Source organism: Chelonoidis abingdonii, chromosome 1, assembly GCF_003597395.2.
Source record: "Chelonoidis abingdonii isolate Lonesome George chromosome 1, CheloAbing_2.0, whole genome shotgun sequence".
NCBI lineage: Eukaryota > Metazoa > Chordata > Testudines > Testudinidae > Chelonoidis > Chelonoidis abingdonii.
In genome coordinates, this window is record NC_133769.1 from 148,311,597 (window position 1) to 148,339,564 (window position 27,968).

Here is a 27,968-nt window from a genome sequence, read left to right on the forward strand (position 1 = left end):
GAGTGGAGCCTGCTCCTGCAGGCTATGACATGGACGTGGTCCATGTGAAGAGAAGTTCCAAGCTGATAGCGGACGCGTTGTCCCGGAGAGGGGGCCCTGAACTCCCCAGGTCACTGGCAGAAGTGACCCCGCTCAGTTCAGTTCCAAAGGGGAGCGTTGTGTGAGTAGGGACTGTCTGTGTGGGGAACGGAAGGAGTAGGGACTGTCGTGTGGGAACGGGAAAGCAGGGGATGTCTTAGGTGTAGGGACAGGTGCTCAGCCTGTAACCCTGAGCCGGCAGGGGCGAGGGGAAAGACCTGGGCAGAGCGGAAGGGGAAAAAAGGATCGGCCGGCGGAAGAAAAGGCAGGACAGTTTGGGTTTGGGCTGTGGGGCAGAATTCAGGGTATCTAGCTGGGATCCAAGCACCCTGAACCCCCAGAAGGACTGGACGGAGGAGTCCTGACTGTGCTGCAAGCTCTGCTGAACCTGTTGTTCCTGTTGTCCATAAACCTTCTGTTTTTACTGGCTGGATAAAAGTCACTGTGGGGTCCAAGCAGAGGGAGCAGGGCTGGACCCCCAGACGCCGTACAGCCTCTTCAGCTTGGAAAAGGGAGACTAAGGGATATGATAGAGTATATAAATCATGAGTGATGTGGAGAAAGTGCGAAAGTTTATCCAAAAAACTAAGGGTCAGCAAATGAAATTATAGGTAGCAGGGTTTAAACAAATAAAAGGAAGTTCTTCTGCATGCAGCACACGTCAACTTGTGGAACTCCTTAACCTGAGGGTTGTGAGGCTGAGACTATAACAATGTTTAAAAGGAATGGATAAATTCATGGTGGCTAAGTCCATAAAATTCATGGTGGCTAAGTCCATAAATGAATGGCTATTAGCCAGGATGGGTAAAGAATGGTGGCCCTAGCCTTTGTTCGTCAGAGGATGGAGATGGATGGCAGGAGAGAGATCACTTGATCATTGCCTGTTAGGTTCACTCCCTCTGGGGCATCTGGCATTGGCCACTGTCGGTAGACAGATACTGGGCTAGATGGACCTTTGGTCTGACCCGGTATGGCCGTTCTTATGTTCTTACTCATCAAAGAGCTGCTGCCAGTTTCTCCAGGTTCGCCCATTGGTGTGTGTCAGGGTGAGCCACCACCAAAGCGCATGGAATTTGAGGGCGGGGCAGGGCAGGGCACTGTGATGGAGTTTCTGCAGTGTAGTGGTTCTCCCATTTGCCTAACATGCAAAAGGCTCTCAGCCCAAAATTGGGCAGAAACATAGTGGCTTCCTTTTCCCAGCTCCTCTTGCTGTCCAGGAAGGCGCTCCTCCTTCTGCCCTGGGATAACCCCAGCCCCTGCACGATAGAAGCTGGTGACATCAGTGGACAAAGTACCTTGGCGTCAGCCTGGGGAAGCTAGAGGAATTTGGTCAGTCACCTTTTGGAGGCTTGTGGGTTAGCCTCCTCTGCCCTTGAAGGCTGGCCTGTGGAGGCTGGCTCTTCCTGCTTACTTCCATTGTGTGACTTGTCAAAGGAGGAAGTGAGGCAGGAATGGGGCAAAAGAGGAAAGTCGAGCTGAGGAAGGCAGGGCAAAAGCTAAGTGCCGCAGTGTGGCTAAGTGGGGTTAGTAGTAGCCACCATTCGTTCTACAAAGCCTGGGGAGGTGCAGTTGGCTGCTGGGAGGCAGAATTCTGTGCATCCCTCTTGGCATCCCAGGGGTGGCTACTTGCAGCTCAAGAGAAGAAGAAATGGGGTTCTGGGTGGAAGGAAAAGAAGCAATGGTGAGTCCTAGTGGGCTGCTTTCTGACAAGATGGTTTTCCGGTTTAGGCTTGGGAGGAGCCTGCAAGCTGTGGGTGGAGTTGTTCCAGTGAGAACAGCTATTCTTGTCTTGCAGACCTGGGGGAACCAGTGACAGCTTGCGAGGGGGCAGGTGCTGGCTTGAGTGAATGGGATATAGGAAACCCCAGCCTGCATCTCTGGGGCCAAGCCCACTGCTTGTCTCCTGTGTTGTGACATTCAAATTTAAATCTTCCTAGCATATGCTGTGGCTTGTGTATTAAGCCTTCCTGGCTTGCCTGATTGTTGCACAGTAGCTCAGTTGGGAGTGCATTAGCCTGAAGAACTGAAGGTTTCTGGTTTGATACCAGGCTTCAGCACTCCCTTCATCTTGGGCATATTGTGCTAGACTTTCTTCTGGGTGTGCACCTGTACCTTGAACTCATGAGTTTTCCTAATTATAGAGACAACACTTGCAGAGAGCGTGTGTGGGGTCATGTGTCCTACCTGGGTTAGATATCGCCTGCTACATCATGTGGTGCTGCCAGGCTCCCTCCCTGCACAGCAGCTGCTGGAGGGGTGAGCTGAGAGGGGCTGCCTTAGCTGCTTCCTTGCCCTGCATTGTTCACACCTGGGAGGGATTGTTGATCATAAGGGGCTGAACCTTCAAATTGTGCCCCCTTCCTTCAGGACACACCAGTCCGTCTGTGCCTGGTTTCCAGCTCCTCAGCCAGAGGAAAAAGTGGTATTCTGCACCTGAGTTGCCAGCTCTTACTTTCTTTCTCATGAAGGGGAGGAAAAATAATCTCTTTTTCAAAGCCCAGTCCTACTGTTGACTGAGGTGTGACTTTCTAATTCCTGCTACAGTGGAGGATTTAGTGTTAGTGGGGCCCTGTGTGCATAAAGTCCCAGCAAAGTCCCCTTTCCTCCCAGCCCTGGTATGTCCCCAGTAGCTGCTATCTCCTGGTAGCAGGGAAGGAAGTTTCCACCCATCCAGGAGACCCCAGCCTGAGACTAAAGTCAGTTTCAGGCATCTCCTCTTTCCCTTCTTGGAATCAAGTTCATGTTTTTACCGAGAGTTAAAGCAGCCCAAACCCCCAGAGTCTGGCTCAATGTCACAAGTTTGCAATCTCTCCATGGAAGACAATTTGTTAAATCCCAGATGAATTCAGTTAAATCGGTTCTCAGCCTGAGTCCTTTGGTCTTAATCCTGAGGATATTGTCCCACCAAGGGGCCATTTCTCACCTCTCTTTCACACTGAAGCACAATTTTATTTGCACCAACACAGGAACAGCAAGATCTTTCTCTGTCCCTTGTGCAAAGCAGGGTGTCAGGTTCCATGGATACCTGCTTTGCACAAGGGACAGAATCCTTTTTCTCCTCCACCTGGAGTGAACTCAGCTTTTCCCACATCCCAGAAATTCCATGAAATAACAACAGGAGCATAAAGAAAGAGGGCAGGGCAGGATAGAAATGAAATGGTAGCAGAACCTAAGGCATTAAATTCACCGGATTCTTGTGTGTGCACTGACTCCGAACGGAAACTGTAATTTGACTCACTTTGCAGCCGATAAAATATCAAGGCAAAGTCATTCCAGTGATTGTAACCCTGGGTTTGAGGAGGCTTTGGTCTTATTAAACTGTAACTAGCATGTTACACTTGTGTTTTTAAAGGTGGCTTCCCCAAACAATCCCAAGTTGTTCTTCCCACAGCAGGCTGATGGTGGGCAGCAGGGGATCTCCCCAATCAGGGGGAATCTGTCTAGGTTCCACTGTTACTTCTCCATCCTTTCTCCCCCTAATCATGTGCACCACTCCTCTCCCCGTTATCAGTGTTTTAAAGCAACACCTCCCTCCCTTTATGGGATACAAACTCTCTGTGACAGAACTGACTGGGGCTCCTCTCTGCATGGCCCCAATGGGGAAGGAAAGAAGATGGGCAGAAGGAGTCAAATGGGGCTAAACCAGAATAGAGGAGATTTTCTTCCTGTTAAAACGTACTGGAGTCTCATCGCAGAAAAGCCACATCTTGAGTTAGGTTTGAACCAGCTACCTTTCAATTACCAGGCAAAGGTGTGAACCACAGAGACTGAAGCACTGGTGTCAATGCAGGGCCGCCCAGAGGATTCAGGGGGCCTTGGCCTGCTTCCTGACTGTATCTAAAAAGCACCTGCTGTGGTGCAACTGGTTTGTACAAAGGGGCATACGGGTGGGGTTATGAATTCAAGCCTTGTCTGGAGCACTGGTGTCAATGCAGGGCCGCCCAGAGGATTCAGGGGGCCTGGGGCAAAGCAGTTTCGGGGGCCCCTTCCATAAAAAAAGTTGCAATACTATAGGAGGCCCCTTTTTAAACTTACTCTTTTCTAGTATGGCACTTTCCATGTGAATGGTTAAAGCAAGCTTGGAAGTTATATGGGTCATTTGAGCGACAGGGCCGCCCAGAGGGGGGGCAATTGGGGCAGTTTGCCCCGGGCCCCGCAGGGCCCCCAGCTCCGCGACTGTGCTGTTACACTGTGTCTGATACTCCCATAAAGCGGCCCCGCTCGCGAAGCAGCTCGTGGCAGCAGCCTAGGCACCACAGTACTGTGGAGCTGAAGCCATAAGCCAGCGGCTGGGGGGGTGTGGGGAGGAGGGGGAGAAGCCTACCCTGCCCCTGGAGGAGACAGCTTCTTCTGGCTGGTGGGAGACTGACAGGTGGAATAATCTCTCGTGACCTCACTCACCTGAACAGCTGCTGGACTCCAACGTGTGTGTTGCCCTGTTATTCCCTCTAGTTTGTAATAATTGGGTGGTGGTGGTTTCAGGGTGTGCGTAATGTGTGGAGGTGGTCATTAGCTGGAAATCTCCATCCTGCGGTGCCATTAGTTCAGTAGATTATTCACGTGCGGGCAAATTGATTTCTTTGCTGTGAGAAAGCTGCAGGAAAGTCTCTGATCACCAGACCTCACTGCATCTTCCAGCACACCCCGGCTCCTTCCGCCCCAGTCGCTGCTGTGGAGGGTCCGTATATGCCTAAGCCAAGCTTTTCCCAGCCTTCTTAGTGCAGGTAGTACCATGTCAGCCTCAAATCTTGAGTCTCAGTTCAAGCCTTAAAGAATGGCAATGCTTTCTTTCCCTGTTCAGATTTCCTTAAAGGAAATCAGAAGAAAAGGGAGCACGGAGAGTGGTTCTACCCATCTAACACACATACAGGCTTTGCTAAGGCATAACTTTTCCTTCTCTATGGAGTGTTGTAGTCTCCATAGAGCAAAAATAAACAAAAAACACGCATAGTCTAAGCCTAATCATAGTACGAAACTCATACAGATAAAACTCACCCTGACAGATCTAAATCATTCCAGCCACATCTTTGTCAGATGCTGACCTTAAAAACCTCTAACAAGGAGATTTCACTACCTCCCTAGTAACCCTTCCAGTGGCTCCCCACTCTCTGAGTGAAAAAGTTTTTCCTAATATCCAACCTAAACCTCCCCACTGCAACTTTCAGACCATTACTCCTTTCTCTCATCTCTACCACTGAGAACAGACTAGATCCATCCTCTTTGGAACCCTTTTCAAATCACCCTGCATTCTTCTCTTCTGCAGGACTAAACAATCCCAGTTGCTCAGCCTTTCCTCATAAATATATGACTCCGAGCCCCTAATTCATTTTTGTTGCCCCACTGACTTCTTTCCAACTTTCCCAATCCTTCTTGTAGTGTGGGGCTCAAAAACTGGACACAGACACCCACATGAGGCCGTCACCAATGTCGAATAGAGGGGGAATGAATCACAGTCCCTCGATCTGCTTGGCCAATTTGCCCCTACTTATAACAGCCCAAAGTGCCATTAGCCTTCTTGGCAACAAAGGCCACACTATTGACTCATATCCCAGCTTTCATCCACGTAACCTCTAGTCGTTTTCTGCCAGAACTGCCCCTTACCATCGGTCCCTAGTCTGTAAACAGCTGAATTGGGATTCTTTCTGTCCGTAAGTGAGGACTCGGCCACTCCCCATTGTCCTTGAACCTCATCGTTCTTTTGGCCCAATCCTCAATTTGTGTAGGTTTCCCTCTCTATTCCTATCCCTACCCTCCAGTGTACCTACCCTCCTCCCAGTTTAGTGTCATCTGCAAACTTGCTGAGAGTGCAGTCCACGCCATCCTCCAGATCATTATGAAGAGATATTGAACAAACCGGCCCCAGGCGGTTGGGACACTCCACTTGAAACCGCTGCCAATAGACATGGAGCCGTTGATCACTACCCGTTGAGCCCGACAACCTAGCCAGCTTTCTGTCCACCTTATATTTCCAATTGTCCAGCCCATACTTCTTTAACTTGCTGGCCAGAATACTGTGGGAGACCTTATCAAAACTTCATCTTGCTCTCTCAAATGACATGGCAGCCTGTCTTTTGCCCATTAGCTATTGTGACTCACAGAAGAGGGGACATTTGATCCAGAAGCAAACCCCCCGGCCTTAGGTTTAGTCTGAACAGAGGTCAATGTACCACTGCACGAGACAGGTCAATTTTATTTTGCTTTGTATAACCTGTTTTCACCTGGATCTGATATTTAATGGAAAAAAAGAATTTCTGTGGGTGCCAGATGGTGGAGCAAGATGGGACTAGGGCTGCCAAGGGAGCAAGAGTAGTTAATTTTCTGCTCTCTTTTTCTTGACTAGTTCCTCTTCTGTACTGAACTTACCCCTCTTTACATAAGCCTGGCTAGCTCAGTTGGTAGAGTATCAGCCCTTTTACTCAGAGGGTCCAGGCTTCAAGTCCCTGGTCAGATAAAAAGGGACTTTTCCCCATGTGGTATTCCCCTCAAAACTGAAACAGACATCTCTCGAGCATGCTACGTGACATCACTTTTCTATTTTCCCAGGACTTGGCCTCCCCTAGGAAGGTCCACGTACTGCCTGGGACTGAAGGGGCAACTTCCTCACATGCCCACTGGCCTCTCAGTCTCGTATAAGAAAGGCCTCTGGGAGCTACAGCAAACTGTTGGATGCCAACTTGGTGAGCAAATGCAGGGCTGTCTCCACAGGGTCATCCATATCAGAACTCAGCAGAGGTCTGGGGGTTCCCTACTGGTCCCATGGTGTAAGGGCGAGCACTCAGGACTTTGAATCTTGCAATCTGAGTTGAACTCTCAGTGGCATCTGAGGACAATTCCTGTGCCACTTAACCCTGCTGGGTCTTCCAAGGCTCAATCCTGCTCTCTCAAATGACATGGGAGCCTGTCTTTTACCCGCTAGCTGTTTTGACTTGAGCACAAGAGGGGACGTTTGATCCAGAAGTCTGGCCATGCCTGGAGTCCTGTAGGTAGGGATGCGAGCTCCATTTCCTCTGAGTCCTGAAGCTGGGCTGCAGCCTGGCCTAGGAGGCAGCCCTGTTGGTTGATCTACTGGCCCAAAGTCACCTGAGTGGTGTTGGTGTTCCCCAGGGATGCTGAAGGGCCTAAGGGAGGGAAGCTCAATACTCCTCCCTATCAGTCAGAGCAGAAGAGGAGGGCTGCAAGAGTGGGCAGGTGGATGAACTGGGCTTTCTAGCATTTGGCTGGAGACATGGTGAGGAACGCGAACTAGGAGAAGTGGTTGCTGGCCTGTGAGGAATGGCTCAGCTGATGGAGTAATTGGACCTTGTCATTAGCCTACAAAGTTGTGATGCTCAAGACCTATCTTTTGGCTGTGGGGAATTTCCTCAGCCATATATTTCCCCCTGCTTCACGAGTGCTGCGGAAACTGAACAGGATGGCCTTCCACTTCTTGTGGGGCAATAGGATGTTCCTACCTAGTCAGAAGAAGTGTGGCTTTTCTGCGGTATTAGAAGGGGGGTTGACCTGGTGGGCTTTGAAGAATTTTACGGCTCTACTTTTTTTATTTTTCAATTTTCAGTGGGTGGCTGAGCTGGAGGGCAGGTCAGGCCCGAGGGGAATGGTGGGGCAACCACAAAGAACCCAACTGACTCTTCGGATATGGCTGTATTTTTTTTGACCAGGTATGGGATGGCTGATGGTGGAGGAAGGGGGAGGAGATTAGGAAGCCCCCTCCCTCTCATGTTCTTCTATTCTCACCTTATATCCTACAGGATTTTCAGTAGGTGGAATGTGCTTGCAGGTTGGCTTCAGCCGCAACAATAGCTGCCTCACAGTAGCGGGGATCACAGCAGTGAGGCCCCCGTCCCCCCTTCGGCTCAGTCTGAACAGAGGTCAATGTACCACTGGGTGAGACAGGCCAATTTTAGGGAGCTTCCTCTGAAGGTGAGCAACTTTCCCCAGAACTTACCGACAGGAGCTTTCAAGTATTTGCAAATGTGCAAAGCTGGCATGTGCAGAGCAAGGGCTGCCCAGGGGCACTGTGTCAGGCTCTGGCACCGCTTGAGACAATGGACCATCTTCAGCCACCAGGTAACCCAGGATCGAAGGCAGGAATGGGGTGAGGAAGCAAGTCAAGCTGAGCAAGGCAGGCAAAAATTCATCTTGCCTTCATGATGCCCTTTTTGTGTGCCAAGGCTGAGAAAAACATCCCGGACGGAGAAGCAGCAGGGCAAGAAAGGGTCCCTTCAGCTGCTTAAGTAGCTCAGTTGGGGGAGTATTAGACTCAAGTTCTAGAGGTTCCCTGGTTCAATCTGATGTTTGGGAATGCTCTTTGGTCCCTTATTGTGCAGTGGTGGGCTGTTTTCTGGAAGTGCAGCAGTACCTCCACCTACAACAAGTCTCCCATTTAAGACTCCCAAGCAAGCGAAGACAGTGTGGACTTGTGCACTGAGTTGGCCCACTTGACCTTCCTTTCTTCCCTTGCTCTTTCTCACCAAGGGGAAGAAAAAGAAGCTCTCCTTCAAGCTGGAATCAAAAGGGTGGCATAAGAACGACTTCCTGAGTGCTGGCTCCAATCCTTTGCTCTAGCAGCTGACCTATTGAAGGGCTGCCGCCACTTTCTCCAGGTTCGCCCATCGGTGTGTTCAGAATGGAGAGGGGTAACTAGTGGTGTTCCCCAAGGGTCAGTCCTAGGACCAATTCTATTCAATTTATCATAATATCTGGGAAAAGGGGAAAACAGTGCGTGGCAGAAGTTTAGCGGACGATTACTAAGATAGTTAAGACCAAAGCAGACTGTGAAGAATTTCAAAGAGATCTCACAAAACTAAGAGACTGGGCAACAAAAAGGCAAATGAAATTTAATGTGGATAAATGTAAACTAATGTACATTGGAAAAAAATAACTCTGACTATACATACAATATGATGGAGGCTAATTTAGCTACAACAAATCAGGAAAGAGATCTTGGAGTCATCATGGATAGTTCTCTGAAGACGACCATGCTGTATGCAGCGGCAATCAAAAAAGCAAACAGGATGTTAGGAATCATTAAAAAACGATAGAGAATAAGATGGAGAATATCTTACTGCCTTTATATAAATCCACAGTACACCCACATCTTGAATCCTGCGTACAGATGTGGTCTCCTCATCTCAAAAAAGATATACTGGCATTAGAAAAGGTTCAGAGAAGGGCAACTAAAATGATTAGGGTTTCGAATGGGTACCATATGAGGCGAGATTAAAGAGATTAGGACTTTTCATCTTGGAAAAGAGGAGACTAAGGGGGGATATGACAGAGGTATATAAAATCATGAGCGGTGTGAATAAAGTGAATAAGGAAAAGTTATTTACTTGTTCCCATAATACAAGAACTAGGGGCCCCAAATGAAATTAATGGGCAGCAGGTTTAAAACAGTTCATTGGCCCAGAAATGTGATGCAGGAATGTAGGTTGCTTGCAGCTTGGACGTTAAAGCCAGAGATGTCCTGGGCAGGTGCTGGCCACAGCCTTGACTTGGGCTCTCTGTGACTGCACTCCCCCACCCCTACCCCTTCTCCATCAACACCCTGCCATCGCTGCTGTGTGTCCATCTGCCTGTCTCAGTTAGGAGACAGTGTTGGTACCGATCACCAGGGAGCGAGTGCGTGTTGTCCCCCCCGCCACCACCTGAATTATTATCTTCCCACCCAAAGTACCTTTGCCCCCAGGTTAATAATCAACATAGTGTGGTCCCTAATGGACCTTAGGGGGTCTCTGTCTGCTCTCCCTCATTGGCTTTTAAGGGGCTATACGGGGTAGGATGCTTTTTCAATGGTGGAAGTGTCATTAAATTGTGGTGGAAATGTCACTAAATGCAAAACATCTCTCTCCACTGTGACAGTCCCTTATTTGTGTTGGGGTAGCTCCTGGGACCCTGCTCATCGCTTAGCTGGGAAGGGTTCATTTTTTTTGTTAAAAGTTGATTTCACCTGCACTCACAAAACGCAGGAAAAAAATGTCCATCCATGATAATTGAAGTTTGCAGTTAGCAAAGTAAGCAAAATGCTGCCCTCCCCATCCCTGCCCCAGCCAGAGCAGCTCCTTCTCCCCACACAGAGGTGCAGGGAGTGCAAGCTACACATACTGGCAGGAGTTCATTGCATGATCTGCTCCCCCTCAACGTTCCCCCTCGTCTTCCCTAGGGCTACAAGAACCGGGGAGTCTCGTCCTTTTCAAGCACTGGGGTCAGTCACAAAGACCATCGGTCACTTTGGACAAGCAGCTCCCTCCTGCCAGCCCAGGACACATTCACACTCCCTCTTCCACCCCACCCCCCAAACTAGAGAAGGAACAGAACCCAGGAGTACGGACTTCTCCTGGGAAACCATTCCCCACTTCAAAGTCCCCAGGCATAGCAAGGCCAGGGCCCCCTCTGTTCCCACTGATTTCCATGCTCAGCAGCTCATCGGGTCTGGCCCAGCTCAGAGACTCTCAGCCTGGGGAACAGAATCCCACAAGGGAAGGGCGGGGAGCCCCATTGCTGGGACCTTGCCAAAAACACTGGAGATGGCTCTGGAGAAGCCCCTCCTGGCTCTGAGAGCAAGGGGCTCCTGGGGGCTGTTTGCAAATCCAATCTCCTTTGGGAAAGATTCTCTCACCTTCTTTCTGCCTCTCCCCAGACAGACAGGGTATGCCACTGAGGAACCCTAATGCCACTCAGTTGCTCTGGGGATGGAGCGATGGATGGAGGATGTTCAGTGTCATCCCTCACCCTTCTCCTCACTCTCCAAGCCCAAAGCAGGCTGGAGAGGGGGGTGGTGACCTGAGGAGTTACCCTGCCCAGCCAGCAGGCAGGGTGATGACACTGGGCAATCGGCTGGCTGGGAAAACTAGAGTCTGTCTTATTGCCAGGGAAAGGAGAAATTTGGCCAGCAGCAGGGGGTGCAGAACATCACCCTAGTGTGGGGGTGACAGCGCCTCCGGGATCCTGAAATCCCAGCACTTTACACACCTTTCTGGAGCATCCCAACCCCCCTGTGCTGTCTAGACTGTGACCCCAACCCTACTGATGAGAAACAGGCCTGGGGAGGGGAAGCTACTGGCTCAGGGTCACACCAAGTGTCAGAAGTATGGGTGGGACCCAGCAGTCTTTCTTTCCAGGCCCCTTCGTTAACCGCTGCTGCACACTCCCTCCCACAGCTGGCAAATACAAGCAGACCCTCATGGCCACTCCCCCTGCCTTTGAGAGGGGAGTGTGCTCCGCTGGAGTGACCGGACCAGGGGATTGGGAGACAGGACTCCTGATTTCCATTGCTGAGTTTCCTATTGGTTCCACTGCCGGTTGTTTTCCTTTTCCTGGAAGACTTTGGGCAAGTTGCTCCCCCCTCTAGGGCTCTGTCCCCAGCAGTCAAATGGGGATTTAATACTTTCCCACTATTGGAAAGTGCTGGGAGAATCCCCCAGCAAAAGCTGCTCTGACAGTGCTAAGCAGCATCCGATCATTCAAGGGCGGAGCATACTGCCCAGGAGGAGGAGTGTTTGGCTCTGGGGTTTCACTTCAGCCCAGACTAGAGAGAGGGACCCAGTCATGGGGTTTTGCTCAAGAAGACCAAGTCTCCAATTTGTTAAGGGCATTTTGAATTTCAATCCTGTGCTCTAAAGTGCTTGGTGTCACTGGCAAATTTTAGAAGCATGTTCTCCACTCCATTTTCCAAATCATTCATGAAAATATTGAATAGTACCAGACCCTGGACTGATCCTGCCGGACCCACTAGGTACACTCTCTCCGTTGGACAGCGAAACATGGAGAAGGGCTCTTGTAGTTTGGGCTTTCAACCAGCTCTGCACCCACATTACACTGATTGCAACTAGACCGCATTTCCTTTGTTTGCTTGTGAGAATGTCCTATGGGGCTGTGTCAAAAGCCTTGGTAACACCAAGATAGATCCCATCTACTGTTTACCCACCTCCACTAGGCCCAGAACCCTACCAAAAAGGAAAGAGGATTGGTTTGGAATGATTTGTTCTTGACAAATCCATGCTCACTAGTCCAAAGAACCAAATTACCCTGTAGGTGCTGCTGACAAACTGATTGTTTAAGGATGTATTCCAGTATCTCTCCAGCTGTGGAAGTGAGGCTAGCTAGTCTGTAAGTCCCAGGGTTCTCTTTGTTCCCCTTTGAAAGATAGGTCCTGTCTTGTTCATGGATGGGAAGATGTTCTTTTTCAGGAATCTCGGACAAGACCTGGGGCAAAGCACCTGGTTTGTTAAGGCCACAAAAACAGAGGCTGGCAAAGAACCCCAGGTACCTAAAAGACAAGGACTCACATCCCTGAATGGGCTTTAAAAAAGGCAGTGGTTAAAAAGTTTGGCCCTGACTATTTCTTCTTTCTGCAGACTAGACATTTTAGCAAACTTTAGAATTCCTTGGTGCTAAACACCATGAAACTCCCCTTTCTCTTTCACAGAGGGCTTTAACGCCCCTTATCTCACTCAGGTTCATGACTGCCCAGAGTTCGAGAATTGTCCCTGTTTCCATTGGACAGATGGGGAGGAGCCTGAGGTCCAGAGAAGGGAAGTGACCTACCCAAGGGCCTACACAGCAAGGCGGTAGTAGAGCCATAAAGAGAAGCCACCAGTCCTGACTCCTGTTCTAAAAAAATAGCAAAACCCCCCAGAGGCCGGGATAGAACCCAGGAATCAAGATGGTAGGGAAATTTCATTGAGACCATTTCTGTCAGAAAATCCCATTCAGACTAAACCAGTTTGTTTCTTGAAATCATAACAAGTGGGATGAAAGTTCTTTGCAAAAATATGTTGTTGCAAAACAAAAGTATCTCCTGTTTGTCACAGTGTGTTAAATTGTCTCATTCGCACAGCAAAGAGGAGACATTTAGATCTAAGCATTAGATAAAGAGATGCTTCAGTCTGAGCGAAGTCATTGCTGCTCTAAAAATTTCAAAATAAAAAAAATGCAAATCAAATAGACTATTTAGCTATTCTTATTATGTCATAATTTGCTCTGAGTAAACGTGATTAGAACATCTCATATTATGCACTAATTCAGTGACACTCTCCAACGGATCCCCATCCTCCACCCGCCGTGAGGTAAATAGAAGCGGATCATTATTATCCCTACTTGAAAGAGGGGAAGCTGAGGCTGAGAAAGGAGAATTGACTTGTCTTAGGTCACACAGCCAGTCAGGGCAGAGTTGAGAATAGGACCCAAGACCCTGATTTCAAACAACCATCAGATCATGAATTTCAGCATTGAATGACCTGAATAAAGCTCTCGCACATGAGCTCCAGACCAACAACTGGTGCACAGTAATTATTCAGCAAGTATTTAAGGAGAACTGCAGTGTTAGAGAGAATCATGAACTGCTCAGAGCCAATTCATCCATCATGCAGAGAAACAGCAAATTCATCGAACATAGAACTGGTTATCGATTATTTACTTGGTCTTAAAAGAGACAACAGGGTCCGAGTCTCCTGCCTGTCAATAACCCCCACTACTCAGACAATCGGGTAAAATTGAGGAAGGATGCTGAGGGTTCTCACCAGAGAGCCCAAAGGTGGCCCTGGTCACTGTGGGGATCACTGCCCGAGCACTATTTCAGCCCCACATTTTTGAGTGGACCCTCCCACAGTGGGAGCTGCAGAGCACTCCCCGCAACACACATATACCCCCTGGTGTTGGGAAACAGAGAAGGACAAAAGAAGCAAGAGACAAAGAGAAATGAAGGAAGGGATGGATGGAGGAAGGTTAAACAAAAAGGACAACCCCTAATCGTGATAAGGGACAAAATCCCAGTGCGCAATAAAATTTCTGCTTCCTTAAGCTCCTGTTTCCAGCCAGAATTCAACTGTCACCAGATGGATCAGACTGAACAGGTTACAACCCAAGAGGCTCTTACCTTCAAGCAGGGACAGCTGTGTCTCTAGTAAAATCAGGAAAAGGGAAGGAGAAACTGGAAAGAGGTCCTCCTGGCGCTCACATACGTGAACCCGAATACTCTCATCAGTCCTCAAAAGAGACCTGGAGAAGGAGACTGCTGAAGCAAAGCCACAGGGGTTCTGAGATTTCCCTGGCCCCGCCCCTGTCGCCCAGTCTGAATGTCCAGCATCTCTCTGTGTCGAGGGTCACAATCGCTCTCCCCCACCTTTGACCAAGTAGTCTGATGGCCGCGAAAAGGTCTTTGTGATGTCACTTTGTGCAACAGCCCCCCTCCCTTGCTGTGCCAATGTCCGCCCCTGGCCAGGCACTTTGGAGGTGTGAGCTAGCCCTGTGGATTTACCCCACTCATAGGAGCATGTCGTTCACTGTGGAACAAAGCCAGTTAGGACAGGAAAACATCAGAAGCCGCGCTGCCAATCTACCAATGCTTGGCCCATCTACACGAAGCTGAAAAGAGATTAGAGACGCAATTTCAGCTACGAGAATAGCGTAGCTGAAATCGAATATCTAAAATCGAGTTACTCACCCGTCTTCACCACGCCGAATCGATGTGCGCGGCTCGCCATGTCGAATCCGGAACTCCGTTTGTTTTGGTGGAGTTCCGGAATCGATGTAAGCGCGCTCTGGGTTCGATACATCCCCGTCTAGACGAGACGCGATATATCGAACTCCGAGCTTTCGATTTTAACACGCCGAAATGGCGCGTCGTATAGACGTGGCCTCAGTTTTTCAGGAATTAGTCGACTTCATGGCCAGAAGAGACCATTAGAGCATCTAATCTGACCCCCTGCATATCACAGGCCTCCTGTATGACACAATAGCTACTTTTGGGGCAAACACATTCCAGAAAGGCATCTAGTCTTCATTAAATGACATCAGGAGATGGCGAATCCACCATTTTCCTTGGTAGCTTGTTCCTGTGGTGAATCATCCTCACTGTTGAACATTTGTGCCTTATTTGTAATACAAATTTGTCTCTTTTCACCTTCCAGCCATTGGCTCTTGTTATACCTTTCTCTGCTTGATTAAAGAGCCCTTTAATACCCAACCTTTTCCCTCCATGAAGGCACTTCAACACATCAATGAAGTCACCTTTCAATCTTCTTTTGATAAGCTAAACAGGTTGATCTCTTTCAATAGCTCACTAGAAGGCATTTTTCTCCAGCCTTTAGAACATTTGGTGGCTCTTTGCTGCCCTAGCTCCAATTTCACAACACCTTTTTCAAATGAGGACACCAAAACTGGAGGCAGTATTCCAGTATCTGTCTCACTGATGCCATGTCACCTCCTGTGACGTTATTGACATAATCTGTAACTATATAGATCACTGTTGTGACCACTGTTCTATGTTTGCAGCCAATATTGTAGAAAGGTTGTCATGTAAGGGGTCTATGGAGAGGTTCTGATTGGCTGATTATAATTATGCTATCTCTAGATGTGTATCATATTTGTAGTTTTTGTTATGAATTCCTGCCCATTTCCCTTGTGGTTGGAGCATGATGAGAGTGTGTCTGTGGTTAATGATGTTGCTGTAGATTGTTCATTTTTTGCCTTTGCAATTCAGACAGTCTCTCTTCCCAGCATATCTCCAACACATCATTAGTTTCAATACCAGGGGCAGATTTTCTCTGGGGCACTGAGATTTTTCAGGAAGTTGGTGGAATAACAACAGCAGCTTCAAGAAAGAAGAGAGCGAATATCTCACTGTCAGAGGTGAAGGTGGTCATGTCCCCTCTGTCTGACCATTGCCATTGCAGGAGAGAAGGTTTCAATGGGATTCAATGCCCTGGCTCAGACAAGAGACACAAGGAGGTATTTTTGTTCATGGATCTGTGCAAAGGAAATTGTGTCTGTGTGTGAAACTGAGGAGGGAAATGAAACATCCACAGGGTGGCACAATGCCCTGAGCTAAGGCACGAGGGTGAAGGAATTGGGCTGAGGAATGACTGAAATGGACTCACCAGGAATTGAAATGACATTAGTTTCTGTCAGGCAGTGAGAAATGTGACATTAATTCAGATGAGGGGTTGAGGCTTCTTTAGCTCTCTGTAGAAACTTGAACTTGATTTCCAGGAAGGGCGAGAGGGAAAGTCTGGGGCTGCCTTGAGTCCCTGGCTGGGGTCTCCTGGGCAGTGGAAAACATCCCTTGTTTGGTGCTGCCAAGGGGATCGTGCAGAGCTGAGACGTCCCTTGGCTTGGATCAAAGGGGTGTGTTGGATGTAATTTATCACACAACCCTCCCTGCTCCCCAGAGCTCTATGGGGAGAATCTAGAGAAGGGAGAGTCATTCCTCACCTGCATTCCCAGAAGAGCTGCTAGGACTCCTTCCTGCCAGCTACTCATCCCTGGATTCACCCTCAGCTCTTGGATCTTTCTGCTGCAAAGGCTCCAGAGTCCTGGGGTCAGGAGGGCATCACTGCACAGTCTGAAACACAATGGAGGTTTCTGGAATTCAAGGAAGAAGCAGAAAATGGAGAGCAAAGAAACAGAGAGAAAATGCCTCTTCTCTCTCCCCTCCCCCTCCCAGCAAGAAATGTTATCAAGGACCAGCGTTAGGGGAAAAGGTGCCCTGGGCAAAACTTGTACTTTGGTGCTTTCCCGTTGCCCCTGGACGATCCCCCTCCCCCTTTACCACTAGCTCCTGCACTCCCAATCCTTGCATTGCCATCACCCATAACTCTTGCCCCTTCTATGGTTAAGGAGATGGGCTGTTAATCCCTTGTTCTCTGCATGTGTGGGTTCAGATCTCATCCTCATCAAATGCATTTAGTCTTCAACCCTCCTTTATAAACAACTCACTCCTCCTTTGGTACAATAACAGATCAAACAATCTTGCTTCTTGCAAACAAAAACCTTCTCAGAAACTCTGACCTTCCCCCTTGCTTTAAATAAAAAGTCTAAATCCCAGATTTCTAAAAAAATTCTCCAGTCCTGTATTTCTTACTTTTTATCTCAAAAGGGAACATCTTCATAATCTCCCCTAAACATCCTGGGACCTTCCCAAATAATTAAAATGCCCCCATCCTGAACAAGGCCACCACAGTGAACACAGAGCATGGTGGTGGAAGCTTACATACTAATTGGAGGTATACCAATCTCCTAGAACTGGAAGGGAAAGGTCATGGAGTCCAGCCCCCTGCCTTCACTAGCAGGGCCAATTTTTGCCCCAGATCTCTAAGTGGCCCCCTCAAGGACTGAACTTGTAACCCTGGGTTTAAGCAGGCCAATGTGCAAACCACTGAGCTATCCCTTTTCCCCTTTCCTTACAGTGTGGGGGTCACTGGTGTCCAAACTATGGTGCCCCCATGACACTCCTTCCCTAAGACCCCTCACTCACTCCACCCCTTCTCCCTGGAGCCCCCCACCACACACTGCCCCTTCTCCCTGATGTGTCTTCCTATCCCTCTCCCAAGGCCACACCCACAGAACCCCTCTTCCCCCCAAGAGTCCATCCTGTCCACTCTTCTGTCGTTCATCCTTATGGCTTGTAAAAAATGGTGGGCCCAAGGCCCTCTAAACCCCTGTGATCCAGCACCCCTGACACACAGCCAGGCAGGTAGCAGCACATGTGTGTACGTGACTGAGACTGCTGTGCCATGCTGAGCCAGTGAGGGAAGCAGGAGTGATGTCAGGGCTGTCCCGCTCCCCCTGCCTCAGGACTGGTTACTTCTAGCAGCTGTCTGAATTTAGAGACAGCATGCCAACACCACTCACTCTTCTGCAACACACACAATCCCTCTCCACCCACCCACAGTTTCTGCCCCAACACACACACTCTTCAGTTGAAAAGTGGCTGGCAATGTAGTAGGATACCCAAGGATCAATGGGATACAGAAACCTGCATCATGTGATGCTGTACCAGCTTGTGAAACATTGCAAACCCTTCCCAAAGCACCCTGAAGCCAGTTGCACTGTGAGATAGCTACCCACAGTGCACTGCTGTCTGTGGTGGTCCAAGAGTTGCTAGCACAGCTATGCTTTGGTCACACAAGCAGCATAGTGTGGACATAGAATATTAGGGTTGGAAGGGACCTCAGAAGGTCATCTAGTCCAAACCCCTGCTCAAAGCAGGACCAATCCCCAGACAGATTTTTACCCCAGTTCCCTAAATGGCCCCCTCAAGGCCTGAACTCACAACCCCTGGTTTAGCAGGCCAATGCTCAAACCACTGAGTTAGCCCTCCCCCTCATACAACAGTGGTTTAATTAAAATGCTTTAACTAAAGCCGCATAACTCAGTAGTAGAGATACAGCCTGAGAGTGAGACAAGACCTAGCTCCTGTTGACACCAAGGATGCTCGGGTACTGAAACTAAAGACCCACAAGTTCCTCCATAGTTGACAGGATTCAACCCTGTGCAGGGAGCCACCAATGGATTTCTAATCTATCACCTTAATCACTCAGCCACAACTACTTACTTTATGCAGTTTTCTCACTACACTCTAGTTCTGTTCTCACTGAGTGATCATTTCAAATTGTTTAACCAGACCAGCTTCCACAGCACACTCACTGCTGTGCTGTTATATAAGTGTGTCCATGGCTGAACTGCAAGAATTCCTGCTCCTTTCCCTTCTGGCTGGAGCATGAGGAGAGTGTGTTTGTGGCTAATGACGTTGCTGTAGATTGTTGTCCATTTCCTGCCTTGATTAATCCTGCCTTAATTCAGACAGTCCCTTTCCCATCATACCTCTAGTAGATCAGTGATTGCAATAAAAGGGGTAAATTTTCTCTGGGGCACTGAGCTTTGCCAGAGGGTTGGTGGCTTCTTTCTTTCCTCCCCCTGGAGTAAACTGAGCTTTTTATTCCATCCTTGATGTTTCATGCAATAACAACAGCAGCATAAAGAAAGAGGTGGGCACGGCAGGTGTCAAGCAGAGAGGTGCAAGCGGTGGGCTGGGCTGGGCTGGGCAAGAGAGGTTGGGGAGGGGACAGAGAGGCATGGGTGACAGGCAGGATGGGTGTCATGAGAGGGACAGAGAGGTGTGGGTGGTGGGCAGACCTTGGGGCAGAGGGTGTAGAGGCACAAGCAGCAGGCAAGGAGGCCTCAGGGGAGAAGAGGAGTGAGCAAGAGACAGAGTAGCTTCTAGGGAGCTTCCAGCCCTCATGCCCAGCCTCCCCACAGGCAAGAGTCATGGGCCACCTATTCTCTGGTTCTTCACTAACCAAGCCCCTCCCCGAGCTATGTTGATGGGAGAAGCCCTTCTGTTGACACACAGTTACACTGGGATTAGGTTGATATAACTGCATTGCTCAGGGTGGTGGTGATTGTGTTACATTTTTTACACCCCTGAGTAATGTAGTTACACCAACCTAATTTTGTAGTGCAGATCTGTCCAAAGAATCTCACACACACCTTGGGAGTGAAACTTCACCTGCTCCTCTGCTTTACAGAATCCAAACACAAGCAAAGCTTGTCAGGCCCCACTGAGGGTTGGCAGGGAGTCAGATGTGGGCAGACACGAACCCTTAAGTAACAGCAGGCACCATGGCTTAGCTGGTTAAAGCACCTGTTTCATAAACAGGTCATATTGGGTTCAACTCCCAGTGGTGCTTTGTTGAGTGGCTTTTGGGGCACCTGCTCTTGGCTACTGTCAGAAGACAAGATTCAGAGCTAGATGGACCTTTGGTCTAGCCCAGTGTGGTTTTTCTTATGGTTTAAATTACACTCACAGGCACTGATAACAGAGTTACTGAAAGTTTGGGAGTTAAGAGCTGGTAGGTCAGTGGTCAAGTCTCCTCGCAGATGACCCCCCCCTCCTCTGGGACAGGGGCAGGTCTGAGCTCTCACACCAAATCGCTCATTGTGGCTGCCAGAATCTGTGGACAGCTTGTTCAGTTTACTCCCAGGGTTGAGTCCTGCTTTGTGCGCTGTGTGTGTGAGAATGAAAATCCTAAACCACCCTTTGAAATAACGAAAGCAGCAGGACGTGTTATTGTCTGTGCCCCAAAGCAGACAGACCAGTGGAGAAATACCATTGAGTTCAGGGTGATGCTACATTGCGGTTTTACCATTTCCACTAGCTAAACTCCCTCCCAACTTCTGGGCTCCTAGAGCAGGGGACTGAGCCTGAGCTGAGACATATTCACTGCACCTTTACTCCAGACCAAGCTGCATGACCCTGATTAGTATGACACAGGTCAGTCGTGGTTGTTTCTTTGCACTGGAGACGTAGCCTAATGTTATGTCTACACAGTGATTAACACATCTAGGGCACCTGTCTCAAAGCCTGGGTCAGCTGACTCAGGGTTATGGGGCATGGGCTGTGTCATAGAGTTTGGGGGAGTTAGGGTCCTGCACCCCTCTTCCTGGGATTCACAGTGACTCTCAGCCAGCCAGGAAAACAGAAGGCTTATTGGAGAACAGGAATGCAGGCTACAGCATAGCTTGCAGGCACAACCAAGACCCCTCAATCAAGTCCTTCTGGGGGTTCAGGGAGATTAGACCCCAGCTTGGGATTCCCTGTGTTGCACCACCCAGCCCAAACTCAAACTAAAAATTCCTCTAGCCGCTTTCTCCCCCCTCCCCTCTGCTTCTCCTCTCCTTTGTTCAGTCTTGCTTTACTTGTTATGTCCTTGGGGGCAGCCGGTTTAGGAAGAAATAACTTGAGGTCAGAAAGCAGACAGCTAACAAAGCTACCATTTATTTACAGACATGGAGCTCACCTGACCAGCCGAAGCTGGCTAGGCTATCCCCTAATAATCTAACTTGGTTACCATAGGAACAAAACCCTTGACAACAAAATACACAACATATTCCTCCCCTCTTAATAAGAACATCCTCTAAATAAAACACACACTAGACTAGAGAAGGAGGGTAGACTGCCCCCATTCCCAGTTAAACCCTGGGAATTATACTGCCCCATAACCGTGGGTTCGCCATAGCTAAAGATCCAGCCATTGAGGAGGTCTTCTGTCTCTAGGTGGATTACAGCGAACTTCTGGGGTTGTTGCAGCCGAAAATACCATGCGCTCAGGCCTGACAATGGGCTCAGGGTTCGCAGCATGAACGGGTGAGGAGGTGGTATCAGCTCATGCTGGGCAAAGGGGTATCTCAGCTGCCAGCAGTAATGGAAGAGAACAGTGAGGAACAGGTGATTCTTGATTCGGTATCTCACCAAAAGAAGTGAAGTCAGACCACTCAACTGTAGATGTGTCCTGAGGACTGGCATGACCTGGCAACAGCTGATCTACATGTCGCCTCCAGGTAAGATTCTCTGCAGTCTGGACTTTGTAGGAAACGGGTCCTGTTTGAGTGATGATCGTGGCAGGGACCCATTTAGCTCCGGAACTGGCTGTCCCGAGCTAAACGTTTGGTCTTTTGCTCTGGGTGCCCGACTGATGACTTGATATTGCTGCTGACGTTGCACAATTTGTCGGGGTTCAGAAGGTTTCAGCAGATCAAAGCAAGTGTGCAGCTGTCGTCTCATCATTAGAAAGACCAGGGATGCCTTGGTAGTAGCATGAGGTGTGTTTCTGTAGGAAAGTAAGAAGGTATCCAGATGCTTTTGAATGGAGTGTTGTCCCCTTGCTGATTTCAAAGCGTGTTTCATTGTCTGCACAAATCTTTCAGCTAATCCATTGGTGGATGGATGATATGGGGCTGAAGTGATGTGATGTATCCCATTTGCCTTCATAAAATTTTGAAACTCCTGAGAGATGAACTGCGGTCCGTTGTGGCTCACAAGTTGTTCTGGCAGACCAAAATGACTAAAGAATCCCCATAGTTTTGGGATAGTACTCTCTGCAGTAGTGGACTGCATTATAGAGACTTCTGGCCATTTAGAATGGGCATCTATTACCACCAAGAACATGCTTCCTTCAAGGGGGCCAGCGAAGTCAACATGAATATGTTGCCACGGGTTTTCAGGCCAATCCCATGGGTACAGGGGTGCCCACTGGGGTGCATTCCTCCCACTCTGACATGACATACAAGCTTTTGCCTTCTCTTCAATAGCATTGTCCAATCCTGGCCATCAAAAATAGCTTTGTGCAATTTCCTTCATGTGCACCATTCCACAGTGACCGGAATGTAGCTGTTCTAACATCTATGATCTCAGTGATGGTGGAATGATGACATGTCTCCCCCACAACAAACAACTGGATTGGACCAATAACTCCATCCTCCTGGACATGTAGGTAACAAGGTCGGGTGAGACTGGAGAGGTTTGTCGAGATTTTCCATGTATCACCAGGTCCATAACTTGGGACAATACTGGGTCAATGCAAGTTACCTTCTTTATCTGAGCAGCAGTGATGGCTGTATTCTCTACTTGTTCAAAGTAGATTTCCTTTTTGGCACTATCTTGATGTTTGACCGGCAAAGGCAACCTTGAGAGGCCATCTGCATTTGCCGTACAGAGTAGATTTCCGATATTTGATTTCATATGTGTGTGCTGAAAGTAACAATGCCCAATGTTGCATACGACTAGCAGCTAATGGAGGAATGCCTGTGTAGGGTCCAAAAATTGATGTCAGAGGTCGTTGGTCCGTGAGAAGAGTAAACTTCTACCCAAACAGGTACTGATGAAACTTCCAAATTCCAAAAAACAATTCCTCATGCCTCACATTTGATTTGGGCATAGTTAGTTTCTGCTTTGCTTAGAGTGCGTGAAGCAAAAGCAATAGGTCTCTCTTCTCCGTAAGGCATAATGTGTGACACGACTGCTCCCACTCCATAAGGGGAGGCATCGCAGGCCAATTGTAGGAGTAAGGTTGGATCAAAGTGCGTTAGAACTTGAATTTAGCAATGCATCCTTAGCTTTGTTAAATGCAACATCACAGGCTTCAGTCCACTTCCAGGCCTTGTTCTGCCCAAGGAGCTCATGAAGTGGTTTTAGCAGTGTGGCTAACTGTGAGATGAACTTTCCATAATAGTTCAGTAGTCCTAGAAACGAGCGCAGCTGGCTTACATTTTCGAGGTGGGGGAGCCTCCACAATAGCTTTAACTTTTGCAGGGGCCTTATGAAGACCTGCAGAATCAATGATGTGTCCCAAATATTCAACAGAGGGCTTGAAGAATTCACACTTGTCTTTGCGAACTCGTAGGCCATACTCTTCCAGTCTTTGTAGGGTAGCCTCTAAATTCTTTAAGTGATCCTCTTCATTCCTTCCAGTGACCAGGATATCATCCAGATAGCACTGAACTCCTGACAAGCCACACAAGATCTGGTCCATAGCCCTCTGGAACAGGGCGGAGCAGACGTTATTCCGAAGGGTAGGCACAGTATCGATAAAGCCCCTTATGAGTCACAATAGTCAACAGCTCTTGGACTTTTCATCGACGTGCATCTGTAAATATGCTTGACTCAGATCAATCTTACTGAACTTTTGTCCCCAGCCAGGCCTGCGAAGAGGTCATCGATGCGGGGAAGCGGTATTGCTCTGCACACAACACTGGGTTGACAGTGACTTTAAAATCACCGCAAATCCAGAGAGAGCCATCTTTCTTCACTATTGGAATGATAGGAGTGGCCATGAGCTATGGGTAACTGGTATTAGGACTCCATTGGTGACCAGGCGCTCCAGGTCTGCTTCAACTTTTGGCCTGATGGCATATGGCACAGTTCGGCTTTCAGATATTTTGGTGGACTGTCAGGTTTAATGTTCAATGTCACAGTGATTCCCTTCATACTTCCCAATCACTCTCCAAAAACAGCAGCATGTTTCCTTAGTATAGGGGTTAGACTGGTTTCTTCTTTAGTCATCCGTGTGCACTTCTGCCCAGTTCAGCTGAATCTTCCCAAGCCAAGACCTACCCATTAAGGCTGGGTAGTTACCTCTCACCACAAACAGTGGCAATTTAGCAGCCTGTCCATTGAGCTCCACCTTAACATCAATAGTGCCCAACATGGGCACAGCTTCTCCCGTATACGTCTTCAGAACAGTTTTTGTTGCCTTAAGCGGAAGATGCTGTAGCTTTTTTTATACACAGTCTCGGAGACCAGCGAGACGGCTGCACCGGTGTCCAGTTCCATGCGTATAGGTTTGCCATCCAACAACGGGGTTACCCAGTATTCATGTGAGCCCACTGCCAAAGACAAAACATGCAGTGGCACTTCCTCTTGCGATGAGGTGTCACCTTGATCATCCTGGGTCTGCTCTAGGGTATGCAGGGTTCCTCTTTTTTGTCGGCCAGACCACAGTCCTCTTTTTCTTTTGTTTACAGGCACACTCAATGTGTCCCTTTTTGCCACAGTGTCGACACACCAGGTCCTTACACCAGCATTCTGATGCCTGGTGACCCAGCTTACCACAGTGGTAACATTACTGACTCTGCACAATTTTGTGGGTAGGTTCTTGTGACACTTTATGCACCCTTGGGAATGCACCAATGTATTGTGCCTCCTTTGTAGCCAGTTCCAGGGAGACAACAACATCAACAGCCTTCTGTAAGGTAAGCTGAGCCTCTGTCACTAGGTGCTTCTGTATAGCTTCACTGTACAGGCCACACACTAACCTGTCACGTAGGGCATCATTTAACATCTCCTTAAATTCACAGTATTCTGCTAGCTTTTTTTAAATTGCTACAAATTGTACAACTGTTGTATCTTCTTTCTGGTCTCTTTTGTGGAACCAATATCTTTCAGCAATTACCAGTGGTTTGGGGGGAAAATGGCACCCCAGGATTTCCACAACGTCACTGTAAGATTTGGTCTCAGGCTTGACAGGATGCAATAAGCAGCGTAGCAGGGAGTAGGTTTTAGCCCCTACAACACTTAAGAATATTGGCACCTTCTTCACTTCTGTAATGTCATTTGCAATAACAAAAAACTCAAAATGTTCAGTATACACACACCATTGCATTATATTCTCATCAAAAGTTTCCAGTTGCCTGGTCAGAGTAGCCATGATTTTAGTTTCACTTTCACAGTCAGTGCAAACAAGCAGTTTTTGTTTGTTTGTTTGTTTATTTGTTCTTTACCTTGACTTCTACTTCCTTTTGTTGCTGGGGCAGCACTGGTATCCCATCCTCATCGTCACTTGTTATATCCTTGGGGGCAGCCGGTTTAGGAAGAGATCACGAGGTCAGAAAGCAGACAGCTAACAAAACTACCATTTATTTACATACACAGAGCTCATCTGACCAGCTGAAGCTGGCTGGGCTATTCCCTAATAATCTAACTCAGTTGCCAAAGGAACAAAAACCATGACAACCAAACCATGACAACTTGCTTCAGCAAGTCTCCTTCTCCAGGTCTCTCTTTGAGGACTGAGAGAGTATTCGGGTTCACGTACGTGAGCGCCAGGAGGAACCTCTTTCCAGTTTTCTCCTTCCTGTTTAGTGATTTTACTAGAGACCAGCTGTCCTTGCTTAGAAGGTAAGAGCCTCCTCGAGGTTTGAAACCTATTCAGTCTGATCCATCTGGTGACAGTTGAATTCTAGGCATGGAAAACAGGAGCTTCAGGAGGCAGAATTTTATTGCACACCTGGGATTTTGTCCCTTAGAATCACTGGGGACATTAGGATTTGTCCTTTTTGTTTCACCTTTTCCTCCCTCCCTCCTCTCTCTTCATCTCTTGCTTCTTTTGTCCTTTCTCCTGTTCCCCTCCCAACACCAGGAGGGCTTTGTGTGTGTGTGTGTGTTGCACGGGAATGCTCTGCAGCTCCCACTGTGGGAGGTCCACTCAAAAATGTGGGGCTGAAATAGTGCTCGGGCAGTGATCCCCACCAGTGACCAGGGCCATCCTTTGGGCTCTCTGGTGAGAACCCTCAGCCTCCTGTCCTCAGTCTCTACCCTGATTGGCTGGATTGGGAGTTATTGACAGGGAGGAGACACAGGTCCTTGTTGGTCTCTTTTAAGACCAAGTAAATAAGTCATAACCAGTTCTATGTTTGATGAATTTTGCTACTTCTCTGCATGAATTGTCTCTGAGCAGTTCATGATTCTCTCTAACACTGCAGTTCTCCTAAAATACTTGCTGAATAATTACTGTGCACAGTTGTTGGTCTGGAGCTCATGTGAGAGCAGTTTATTCAGGTCATTCAGTGTCTGAAATTCAAGATCCGATGGTTAGTTTGAAAATCAGGGTTCTTGGGTCCTATTCCCAAGTCTGCCACTGATTGGCTGTGTGACCTAAGACAAGTCAATTCTCCTTTCTCAGCCTTAGCTTCTCCCTCTTTCAAGTAGGGATAATAACAATTTGCTCATACTGACCTCATGGTGGGTGGAGGCAGGGCCAAGTTCTAGATTTTTTGCTGCCCCAAGTAAAAAAAAAATTTTGGCTGCCCCCACCCTAGCACTGGGCACCCCCCTCCCCGCTGCCCCAGCCCTGGGCTCTCCCCTCTCACACACCCCATGCCACCCCAGACCTGGGCTCTTCCCCACACACCCCCCCAAGCTCCCTCAGCTCTGGGCTCCTCCGCCCCACCAGTGCTCCCCCACCCATACACCCTCTGCTGCCCCAGCCCTGGGCTCCACCCCCCCTGCACCCTCCTTCCGCCGCAGCCTTGGGTCACTGGTAACTCACTCCCAGGGCAGGTCATTCAGCAGGAATTTTGGATGTGCACAGAACACAAACAGGACTGGTTCCCACATGGTTACAGAGCTGCAGTAAAGTGGAACAGTTTTCAGCTTGTGTGATTGGAGGATATCTGGATCCATACTGTAAGACTGCCCTACATAAATGAGGAAAAGTTGAAGTGCCTTTATTGTTCTTTTGCTCTACTCTTTGTTTCTATGGGGAATTTTACTGCTGTGATCTGGTCACCCTATGCAAACCGTTTCTTCTTCCCTCCACCCAATCCCCCTTTTTGGCCCACAGCTGTTTCAATGGAGCGGTGCTGGAGAAGGAGGGTTTGTTTCTGTGGGGCAGGTGGCACTGAGGGGGGTTGTTTCCATAGGGCTGGGCAGCACTTGGGGGGTGTTTCAAGGGGGCTGGGTGGCATGGGGGGGCACAATTTTATATTCTTGCCTTGGGCTCAAAAATAGCTAGCTATAGTTCTGGGACCCCCATACTGCGCTAGGTGCTGTACAAACCCTGGCCAACACTGGGACACTCATGAGGTTCCCCTCAATTTCCCAGAACCTCCGCTGCCCAACTTCTTCTGACTCTCTCTGGATCACCCCCAGCTAAAAAACCAGCTTTCCAAACAATCCTTCTTTTTCTGCCCCCGAATTTTCCTTTCACACCCTGGGCCCATCTTCCTTCCCCACCACCCAGGTGACCAGAGATGGAGGCAACTTCAGCCACTGGCGACCAGGGCCGGCTTTAGGAAGTGTGGGGCCCAATTTGAATAGTTTCAACGGGTCCCCAGCAGGGATGACTAAAAAAACACAACAGACACATGTAAAAAAAAAAAACACGGGGGGTTTGTTCTCACCGGGCAGTGCTGCGAGTCTTTGCGGCGGGTCCTTCACTCGCTCCAGGTCTTCAGCGGCACTGAAGGACCCACTGCCAAAGACCCAGAGCAAGTGAAGGACCCGCCGTCAAAGTGCCGCCCAAGACCCACAGCACCGCCAGGTAAGTAAAAATTAGAAAGGCACCTCTAGCTAGGAAAGGGATTCTCACTGGGTGCGAGGCCCTCTTAGGCGTGGGGCCCGATTCGGGGGAATTGGTGGAATAGGCCTAAAGCCAGCCCTGCTGGCGACAGCCCCAGGGAGCGCTGCAGCCCAGGCCGGGGGAGTGTTTGCAGACACAGGACAGGAGCAGCTGGGAGCCACCATGGGGAAGCTCCTGGGGGCGGGGCTCTGGCACACTGTGACGGGGGAGCCGGGGCTGAGCAGTTGCTCCCTGGTTGTCCATGTGCCGCTAGCAGCGCTGGAGCCTTCCGAGCCAGAGCGGAGCCGCTGTTCTCAGCTGCAGCCAGGATCTGCCCGCGGCCCCGCTGGGATCCAGGTGGGGACAGAGAGTGGGGGTTCCCCTTTGTGTTGCTGGCGGGGCAGGGGCTCCTTCCTCCTCCCCCCCGGCAGTCATTACATCTGCCTAGCTGCTCCCGGGCTTCGGCGCCCCTGCTCCGCAGCAGGGGCTGCCCCG

The 27,968-nt window shown here is 49.0% G+C and overlaps 1 protein-coding gene and 1 long non-coding RNA gene across 11 annotated transcripts in view; one reads left to right on the top strand and one right to left on the bottom strand.

The window, feature by feature from the left end:
- LOC116833757 (uncharacterized) overlaps nucleotides 1-27,968 on the top strand; it is a 660,803-nt gene that overhangs the window by 307,159 nt on the left and 325,676 nt on the right. The window lies entirely within an intron of this gene.
- Nucleotides 14,749-17,109, bottom strand: LOC142047624 (uncharacterized). The gene is made up of 2 exons (XR_012656891.1): nucleotides 17,069-17,109; nucleotides 14,749-15,426 (listed from the first exon to the last, which is right to left on the bottom strand). It is a non-coding gene; the product is annotated as an uncharacterized LOC142047624 (long non-coding RNA).